This window comes from Fundulus heteroclitus, unplaced genomic scaffold (genome assembly GCF_011125445.2).
Source record: "Fundulus heteroclitus isolate FHET01 unplaced genomic scaffold, MU-UCD_Fhet_4.1 scaffold_91, whole genome shotgun sequence".
NCBI lineage: Eukaryota > Metazoa > Chordata > Actinopteri > Cyprinodontiformes > Fundulidae > Fundulus > Fundulus heteroclitus.
In genome coordinates this window covers 405,796-416,680 of record NW_023397373.1, presented here as the reverse complement: position 1 = coordinate 416,680, position 10,885 = coordinate 405,796, and the positions used below count along the sequence as shown (strand labels likewise).

General features: G+C 44.8%; 1 protein-coding gene across 3 annotated transcripts in view; it reads left to right on the top strand.

The window, feature by feature from the left end:
* Positions 1-10,885, top strand: part of LOC118562406 (NACHT, LRR and PYD domains-containing protein 12-like) — a 629,435-nt gene that overhangs the window by 243,323 nt on the left and 375,227 nt on the right. The window lies entirely within an intron of this gene.

Sequence of the window (10,885 nt, the reverse complement as noted above, 5' to 3'; positions counted from 1 at the left end):
GCCCCTGGTGAGAGACGCCGAGCTGGGGTGGGCATACTTGTTGCCCCTCATCTCGGTGCCTGCACGTTGGGGTTTTCCCCGGTGAACCAGAGGGTGGCCTCCCTCCGCATTCGTGTGGGGGGACGGGTTCTGACTGTTGTTTGCGCATATGCGCCAAACAGCAGTTCAGATTACCCACCCTTTTTGGAGTCCTTGGAAGGGGTACTGCAGAGTGCCCCTCCTGGGGACTCCCTCGTTCTGCTGGGGGACTTCAACACTCACGTGGGCAATGACAATGGGACCTGGAGGGGCATGGTTGGGAGGAATGGCCCACCTGATCTGAACTCGAGTGGTGTGACATTGGACTTCTGTGCTCGTCATGGATTGTCCATCACAAACACCATGTTCAAGCATAAGGGTGTCCATTTGTGCTCTTGGCACCAGGACACCCTAGGTCGCAGTTCAATGATCGACTTTGTTGTCGTTTCATCTGATCTGCGGCCGCATGTCTTGGACACTCGAGTGAAGAGAGGGGCGAAGCTCTCCACCGACCACTACCTGGTGGTGAGTTGGCTCCGATGGCGGGGGAGGAAGCCGGTCCGACCGGGCAGGCCCCAACGTTCTGTGTGGGTTTGCTTGGTACATTTGGCAGAGTCCCCCGCTAGACGGAGCTTTAACTCCCACCTCCGGGAGAACTTTAAACACGTCCCGAGGGAGGCGGGGGACATTGAGTCTGAATGGACTATGTTCCGCGCCTCTATTGTTGAGGCAGCTAGTCGGATCTGTGGCCGCAAGGTTGTCAGTGCATGTCGCGCCGGCAACCCTCGAACCCGTTGGTGGACACCAGCGGTGAGGGAAGCCGTCAAGCTGAAGAAGGAGTCCTACCGGGCTTTTTTGGCCTGTGGGACTCTGGAAGCAGCTGATGTGTAGCGGCAGTCAAAGCGGCGGGCGGCTCGGCTGGTCGCCGAGGCAAAAACTCGGGCGTGGGAAGAGTTCGGAGAGGCCATGTAGAAAGACTTCCGTACGGCTTCGAATCGATTCTGGTCCACTATCTGGCGTCTCAGAAAGGGGGAAGCAGTGCAGTACCAACACTGTTTACAGCGGGGGTGGTGAGCTGCTGACCTCAACTCGGGACGTCGTGTTTCGGTGGGCGGAATACTTCGAAGACCTCCTTAATCCCACCAACACGTCTTCCATTGCGGAAGCAGAGCCTGAGGACTCTGGGTCGGGTTCTCCCATCTCTGGTGCTGAGGTTGTTAAAAAGCTCCTCGGTGGCAAGGCCCCGAGGTGGATGAGATTCGCCCTGAGTACCTTAAGGCTCTGGATGTTGTGGGGCTGTGTTGGTTAACGTGGCTCTGCAGCACTGCGTGGACATCGGGGGCAGTTCCCCTGGATTGGCAGACTGGGGTGGTGGTCCCCCTAATTAAAAAGGGGACCGGAGGGTGTGTTCCAACTACAGAGGAATCACACTCTTAAGCCTCCCTGGTAAGGTCTATTCAGGGGTTCTGGAAAGGAGGATCCGTCAGATAGTTGAATCTCGGATTCAGGAAGAGCAGTGTGGTTTTCGTCCTGGCCATGGAACACTGGACCAGCTCTATACCCTCGGCAGGATTCTGGAGGGGGCATGGGAGTTTATCGGCCGTTTTTTGTTTGTAATCACCGTCCAGGGATCGGTATATGTTTAATGTTTGTCTTATGCGGCCGATCAGTGTACCTCGAGTCGCTGTTGCACGTTCCATAGCAACAATGTTTAAAAACCATGGTCTTAGATTTGGAAAAAGCAGTCGTTTTACGAGTAAAACCAAGGGTAACACACGTCTCTTTTACAGCGAAACAGCGGCGGACTATGCAAGCTTGCCCTACTGCGTACCACGTGATGTGACGTCATCGTGACGTTACGTTTCTAAAAAGAGCTCGCTTGCGGTACGCTATTGAGCCAGCTCCTCTGGGGGAATCCCAAGGCGTTCCCAGGCCAGCCGAGAGACATAGTCCCTCCAGCGTGTCCTGGGTCTTCCCCTGGGCCTCCTCCCGGTGGGACGTGCCCGGAACACCTCACCAGGGAGGCGTTCAGGAGGCATCCTAACCAGATGCCCGAGCCACCTCAACTGGCTCCTCTCAACGTGGAGGAGCAGCGGCTCTACCCTGAGTGCTCCCCGGATGACTGAGCTCCTCACCCTATCTCTAAGGGAGAGCCCAGACACACTACGGAGAAAACTCATTTCGGCCGCTTGTATCCGGGATCTCGTTCTTTCGGTCACGACCCAAAGCTCATGACCATAGATGAGGGTAGGAACGTAGATCGACCAGTAAATCTCTTCACCACAACAGATCGGTACAGCGCCCGCTTCACAGCAGACGCCGCACCAATCCGCCTGTCGATCTCCCGCTCCATCTTCCCCTCATTCGTGAACAAGACCCCAAGATAGTTGAACTCCTCCACTAGGGGCAGCACATCCTCCCCAACCCGGAGAAGGCACTCTACCCTTTTCTGGTTCAAGACCATGGTCTCGGATTTAGAGGCACTGATTTCCATCCCGGCCGCTTCGCACCCGGCTGCGAACCGATCTAGTGAGAGCTGTAGATCACGCCCTGATGAAGCCAATAGGACCACGTCATCCGCGAATAGCAGAGACGCAATCCTAAGGCCACCAAAACGGATACCCTCAACACCTTGGCTGGGCCTAGAAATTCTGTCCATAAAAGTTATGAACAGAATCGAACCCTTACTAACTGCTTATTTGAAATTAAAGACTAGTTTAAGGTGAACCAAACAGTGATAAAACCGTACGCCTCCTCGTTGCCACCAATTCCACCCTATCCAAAATCAATGTTCACCCATTAACAACTCCTTGGTCTCCCCCTCCCCTCAGGTCAAGAGTCTGGGTGTCATCCTCGACTCCTCCCTATCCTTTCAGCCACACATAAATAACATTAGCAGGTCTGCATACTCCTACTTATGCAACATTAACCGCCACCGTTCCTCCCTCACCACGCACACTGCCTCTGTCCTCATCCACAGCCTCATCACCTCCGTCTTGACTATTGTAAATCTTTTCTTTTCAGCCTCCCTCATAAATCCCTCTGTAAACTCCAACTACCTCAGAACTCAGCAGCTTGTGTCATCACCAGAAGTGTTGTATAGTGACAAAGTAAAAATACTTCACTTCTGTACTTACTTACTCCGATACATTTTAAATGTTTGGTTTAGTTACTCGTTACAAAAAAAGCGAGAGACAGAGAGAGACAGAGAGAGAGAGAGAGAGAGAGAGAGAGAGAGAGAGAGAGAGAGAGAGAGAGATTACAAACAGGTTGGATTTTCTGTCTAAACTTGGTCTAAATTTTTCCTGTACTTGGTTGTTTATATTATTTTAAGTGAATTTGACTTTCAAAGTTTACCAAAATTTAAAAAATGTCATTCAAACTGCATTTGCTTTGTTTTACTTTTAACTTATACTTTTCATTACATTACTTGAGTACATCGATTTTTACAGTAATTTTCATACTTAAGTACAAGACATTTCAGATACTTTAAGACTTTAACTCAAGTAACATTTCAGTCAGTGAAAAGGTGATGTTTGGGGGAACTTTACCAGCCAGACAAACAAAAAGAACTTGATGCTGAATGTTGCTACATGCTTTAGCATCCCATGTGCTACATGCTAAACTAGCATTAGCACCTTCTATGCTACATGCTAAGCTAGCATTAGCACCTCCTAAGCAGAGCTGCAGGCTTAGCCAGTTTTCTGGGGGAAACCCTGCAACGAGTTCTGATGAAGAGGAGGAATCCATCAGCTGCTGAAAACGGCTCCTAAACTTTAGCTCCATCCACACAGTTAGCATGAAGAAGGAAATCTCCAAACCTGATGGGTGCAGCAGAACTCTGGGCTGGAAAACATCCCCCATCATTGGTGTCTCCTCTGCTGCGTCCTGCCGCTCTTTGAGCTCCTGTAGTGATGTTACGTGATGTGCCGAGGCTTCGAGGCGTGTGTCGAGTAATGGAGGGGAAGTTTCTGCAATGCGCGTATCGAGGCTTGCTTCATTTAGGGGAGGAGCCGAAAACGATGACGTCTGAAGCCTCGCTGCCCGGCTGTACCACGTGACTGCTTCGGGAAGTGGTTCAGATTTTGGAGCGGGGTTTGACAGCTTTTAGAAACCCCACAGGCTCCATTCAAAATGTGGGTTGTTGTAGGCGAGTCGCGGTCAGTTGAGAGAGTGGATAGAGATTTGATAGTTTGGATAGCAGAGTTTGGATAGTGGTTATTTAGTTTGAGACAGTTAGTTTGGTGTTTGGAGAGTTTAGGAGAGAGATAGATCGATAGGAGATCAGTGCTCTCAACTATCACGCATTGACCGTCACTGACTTCACACGGTCACACGCAAACATGGCATTTTTCACGCATAAAAATCCCAACGCCCATCTGGGCAGCGGACGATAAAAACTCTGCCTTCTGCTGAGATGTTTCAGCTTCTTTCACAGCTTGTGGCCATCAGTAATTCCTGCTGCAGTTCATGTTAACAGAGCAGCAGGAAGAGCGATCAGAGTTATGAATAATTTTAGTCTTAACCAGCGGTGAAAGTGAGCCGGCAAGTTCCTGTACTACATATACGCAGGAGGGGAAGGGGGGGGGGGGGGGAGCTGCTGCCAGATAAAGCCTTCATTCAGAACCAGTGATGGCTTCACTCTGGATCATAAAACAGTTCTGCTCACCAGATGCAGTTTAAAACACTACGTCTGGTTATAAGTTGTTTTTATTAATTCTGCATTTTTTAACTACATGCACCGTATTTCTGTGCCTCAGCGCTTGCTCCTCTCCCCCCTCCTTTCCCTCGAACCCAGAAGCTTTTATCACCGTTCACCATTCAAAACGTGAATCACTACGTTTAATGTCCTCACACCCGTAGCAAAGTGTGCCAATTAAAGTCACTAGGAGAGTTATGGCTGTGCTTCATGATCTTTTGTTTTAAACAAAACAGAACCGTGGCGCTTCGGTGAGCTGCTGCTTTGCGCTTTAATTCAGGTGAACAAAATTACGTTACTTGTAATTTGGGTGCGCACTTTTAAGAGTCATTTTAAAGAACTTGTAACATCAGGAGGCTGATCTCAGACTGGTCAGCTCCTATGATCACTGTATAGGAGCCCTTTACAGTTTTTATTTATGCATTTCCACCCTGTTTATCCCTCGCACGCAGCGCACCATCGGGTAAAATCCACCCACCTCACCGCCCAGAGCGCACTGAGGAGAGCAATAGAGATTTGTCTGGTCGACTGAGATGAGAAACCTGTTGCTGTGAAAGGTGATATAGGTTATAAACTGTTACTGTCTAGAATTGCATTGAGCTGAAAAGAGAGGAGACATCAGCAGCTGGATCGTGCGTAAAGACGCAGCGGGAACCTCTGTGTGCTTCAGTGTTGCTGCTGAGGGGAAAATGTGGGACCGTATAGTACTGGGCCCATGCCATTTTTCATTGGTCACAGTAACCCAATCTGTACATACTTGCACTTATTTATTTATGCACCCCGGCATCATCTGTGCCATGTGAGCGTGTCTTTTCAAAGGCTGGAGAAGTAGTATAAAAAAGAGAAATCATTTGAAACCAAAAACTGTGGGGAAATTGTTGTTTCTTAATAAAAATGCATGAAATCATCCAAGTTACTCAACCATTAACCTATTCACTACCCCCTCCCTAGTTCCACAAGCACTTTCACTGTCCTCTGCCTGATTAAGCCCATGCCATTTTTCTAGAGTCACAGAAAAACATTATTACACACCATGCCATATCACGTCACTACTATTTTGGGAATAATTACACACAGAGAATACATTCAAACAATATTTTATTATACACACGTGTATACAAAATTTATGTTGACAAATTATTTCGTCCTACACCTTTTGTGAAGTCATTCCCAAGAGCCATAATAGACAAAAATTCAATGCATCACACGTGTTAAGATACAGCTGGCTGTGATTATACACCTGGCCAGTAGGTGGTGTCGTGTGCACATGAAGCATCAAGAAATGAACCCTTTCTCGAACCAGTTGGCTCAAGTGGTTCAATGCCTCATGAGGCTTCATCTCACCATCACTAGTAGAATGCCTCCTCCGGGTTGGGGAGGATGTGCTGCCCCCAGTGGATCTCACAATGGAGAAATTCACTTCAGCATCTTAACCCATTTCCTTGTGGAGCAGTGGGCTGCCACTGTGTGGCACCTGGGGACCAATCATGGGTTAAGGGTCTTGTTCAGGGACCCAGAGTGCTGGCACTTGAGATTGAACTGGGTACTTGCATCCTTCTCAGAGCATAAGCACACTGCTCTAACCACTAGGACACCACTCCCCATATATCAGAGCTCTGATTACCCCGTATGTTCCTAACAGAGCACTTCGCTCTCAGACTGCAGGTCTGCTGGTGGTTCCTAAAGTCTCTAAAACCAGAATGGGAGGCAGATCCTTTAGCTATCAGGCTCCTCTCCTGTGGAACCAACTCCCAGTTATCAATATCTGCTTTAGGCTTTGTTACACAGTCAAGCCATTCATCAATGACATCAATAACCTCTTGAGAATTAGTGAGAAGGATGAGCCTGTCTCTCCCAACACAGTTTATTCTTGGAGGCATGGATGACAAACAAACTCTAAGATCATCTTCCACTTGTAAACAAGCTCTGCATGTGTTCTTCATTACAGTCAGAGATGAAAATGTTGATTCACAGAGGTAAGTGGTTGGAAACGTGTCAGGTTCAAATACCTAAAACATTCATTAAACAACACAAGGAAGAAAGACAACAAGCATTAGTTTGGTTTTATTTGAGAGGAGAACAGCAGGGATGTGCTCAGTTACAACTTCTTACTGCTCTGAAAACACACCCTGTGCTTCCTCTCTCTTTATTGTGTTCAGGGAGGTCCCTAATTAGAAACCAATTATGATGTGACATTCAAGATAATACAACGCCATTCACACAGTTCAGTTCAGGTCTTGGAAAAAGAGTTTATCTCTGCAGGCCTTCTGCAATGATAAGAGAGACAGTTGAAAAACATAGTATGAGGTAAGATGAAGCATGGTATATGTTCCAGTAAATAAATGACAATAATAATAAACACAAACAATAATACATAAGAGAGATATTAGTCATCTGAAAAACACTTTGTCTGAATAAACTCAAACCTTAAAACCTTTTTAACAGTAATGAGTAAATATGTGATAAATGCCATAAACATGGTATATAAAAATAAACATGTAGAGAAAAATAAAAATAATTCTAACAAAACAGCAGCAATATTTTATGTCCACAGCAGCCAGTTCAGGATACTCATGTGAGAGGGAGGCCCAAAAGTTTGCATGATTTTCCTGTTGGAATCTGGCCTTCAATGTTCTGTCACAAGATAACTCCAAGAGCTGTTCCTCTGTTTTACCTCTTAAGCCATTTCTTGTTGCAGCAGGTGAAAATGGATCAGCACCCAGTCCCAGGCATCAGTGTTCACATCAGAGAAATATGAGCTGAAGTTCTCACACAGTGATGTTAGGTGTGAAGTCACAACATCCCTCACAATAGCAACAGGCTTCTCAGTGTTTAAAAAGTCAGTTGGGGGAACATGTCTGTTATTCCATCTTTTCTTCTTCTTCTTCATAAACGTGGTGGTGTTGTCACTAACTTCAAGGATAGATGTGTAGCTTCCTTGGATGGAGAGGTTGAGGCGGTTCAATATGTTGAACATGTCTAAGATAGGCTAACTTGGCAATGCAGTCTGGATCATGAAATAAATGTACAATGTACATTTTTTTCCTCTCATAAATTCAGCCATTTCTCTATGTAGCTCAAAACCTCTGCAACATTTTCCCACGAGACAACCATCACACGTCAGTGATAAAGCAGTGAGTCATGTTCAGCTTCCAGATTTGGGCAAAGTTGACCAAACATCTGTGATTTCAAAGCTCTGGATTTCACAAAGTTAACTGCAGTGATAGCTGTGTTCAGAACAGAAGATCTGGGTCCATGTCTCTGGAAGCTAGTGCCTGCTGATGCAGGACACAGTGGGTAGCTATAACGCATGGATTGATGGATTTTATCCACGCTTCAACTCCACTCTTTGGGCCGGTCATCACTGCTGAGCCATCCGTACAAACAGAGACATTTTTCCAGCTCAGTCTCGCTTCAGTCAGAAAAGCATCAACTAGCTTAAATATTTCCTCACCAGTTGTCCTGCCCAAGACCTCCTTGCAGAAACAAAATCTTCCAAAATGTTTCCCTCCCAGGGATCCATTCCTATTGAGTGTAGCTTCTTACTGTTTGCATTGCGCTACACCACCAGATACAAAGCTTGTTTGCTAGCACTTGAAGACAAACACATTTTGTTCTCCCATCCTAATTCTCCATAAAGCCAAACTCGATGTAACTGTTGTCATACTTCCTAATTTTAGCTGATTTGGCTTTTACCTTAAATGATAAGTTGGACAAAGTTAAATATTTGTCCATTGTGATACTTAGCTCAAACACGACACATCCTCAACAGTGCCTCCTCAGGCCTAACATAGTTTCACAGACCCCCAACCCATGGTCTGGTGACCCCAGTTTGAGGGCTGTTGCACTAATGGACTCAGGTATGGACCTCCAAAGGTATCTAAATGCAATTACAAAGTCTGCCTTCTATCACCTGAAGAACATTTCCAAGATTAAAGGACTGACGTCTCAGCAGGTTACGCAAAAACTAATCCATGCATTTAATTTTAGTCAAATCAAAAACTGAAATGGTGTTTTCACAGGTCCACCAAAAAAATCAGACAGCTGCAGCTGATCCAGAACGCTGCTGCTCACATCCTCAATAAGACTAAGAAAGCAGAGAACATCGACCTGATCCTTAAGACCTTACACTAACTCCCTGTATCTCAGAAAATAGAGTTTAAAACAAATGTGTTAGTCTATAAAATCCCTGAATGGCTTAGCACCTAAATACATGTCAGACTTGTTATCAGCATATCAACCCTCCAGACCACTAAGGTCTTCTGATTAAAGCCTTATCTGGTAAATGGCTTGTACTTGTATAGCACATTAAATAGTCCGATGACCCCAAAGCGCTTACAACCTGTAAAAAGTTGACTTCCTATATTCTACCAACTGAAACAAACATCCAGATGACTGTAAATAGTGCTTAGTTATTTTAAATCAAGATTATAAAACACATTTGTTTAGGATTGCCTTTGACTGTTCTAGTTAAAATGTTAACTGAAACATCATTTAAATTTGTAGTCCAATTTGTTTCTGTTTTTATTTTCTTACATTTTAATCATGTAAAGCCCTTTGTATTGTCCTTGTACTGAAATGTGCTACACAAAAAAACTTGCCATTTCTTGCATTGTATGGTTTCTTCTGTGATTGTTTAAGCTAGATTTGTCGCTAAATCTTTGTCCACATAGATCACAACAGAAAGGCTTCTCTCCTGTGTGGATTCTCATGTGTGTAATTACATGTGATTTTTGACTAAAGCTTTGTCCACATAGATCACAACAGAAAGGCTTCTGTCCTGTATGGATTCTCATGTGTCTGTTTAAATTTCCTTTCTCACTAAATCTTTGTCCACATAGATCACAACAGAAAGGCTTCTGTCCTGTATGGATTCTCGTGTGTGTGTTTAAAGCTGATTTTCGACTAAAGCTTTGTCCACATAGACCACAGCAGAAAGACTTATGTCCTGTATGGATTCTCATGTGTCTGTTTAAACTTCCTTTCTCGCTAAATCTTTGTCCACATAGATCACAACAGAAAGGCTTCTGTCCTGTATGGATTCTCATGTGTGTGATTACATGTGATTTTCGACTAAAGCTTTGTCCACATAGACCACAACAGAAAGACTTCTGTCCTGTATGGATTCTCATGTGTCTGTTTAAACTTCCTTTCTCGCTAAATCTTTGTCCACATAGATCACAACAGAAAGGCTTCTCTCCTGTGTGGATTCTCATGTGTGTGTTTAAACTTTTTTTCTCGCTAAATCTTTGTCCACATAGATCACAACAGAAAGGCTTCTTTCCTGTATGGATTTTCATGTGTGTGATTACATTTGATTTTCGACTAAATCTTTGTCCACACAGATCACAACAGAAAGCAGGTCAGCAGGAGGTCTGTGGTCTAAAGAAGCTTCTTCTTTAACAATCAGCTTCTTAACATCTGCAGGAAACATTGAAACACATTATGCAAGTTAGAAATAATTTTTTATCTCAGCCTAAACTGAGGCTCGTTTTAATTAAGATATATTTAGGAAATTTTATTAGATTAAATTCTTTGACAGAACATGCAGAACAGTAAAACACAGAATAAAATGACATGACTGTTATAACCCCTTTGTACAGCTACCTTTTTTACCATAAAGTGCTGATGACACAACATTGACCTTTTCAGCCATGCTTGTAATGACTTGTTTGGAGTGAACCCGTTAATCAACCAGACTCGGAGCTGCGCTCAAAGAAAAAGGTTTAATAACAGACTTTGGGGAAAAACAAAAACGCGATCTGGGGTTAACAGATACTGGACTCCAAAAACAGAAAACAGGTCGGGCAAAAACAGACAGGGCATCAAAAATATAACAGAGACTTGAAAAGCTCTTACCGGTCACTTCAACGTGAGGAATAAATTGAGACGTTCTCGCAGTGTGCAGAGAACTAAGGCAGGAATAAATAAGCGTGCAGACAGGTAAACAGGGAGGGGCTAATTAACGACAGGCAGGTGGAAACAATAATGAAACTGACAGGTTGATAGAACTAAGACCGAGGAAAAACTCTAAGCATAAAATAAGAATAAATACAAGGACCGGATTACTTAAGACACTACAGACTAAACCCTAAAACAAGACGGAAACTACAAAGGAAATAAACCCAAAGGCATGAGAGAAGCAACATAATCAAACCCCGAAACAGA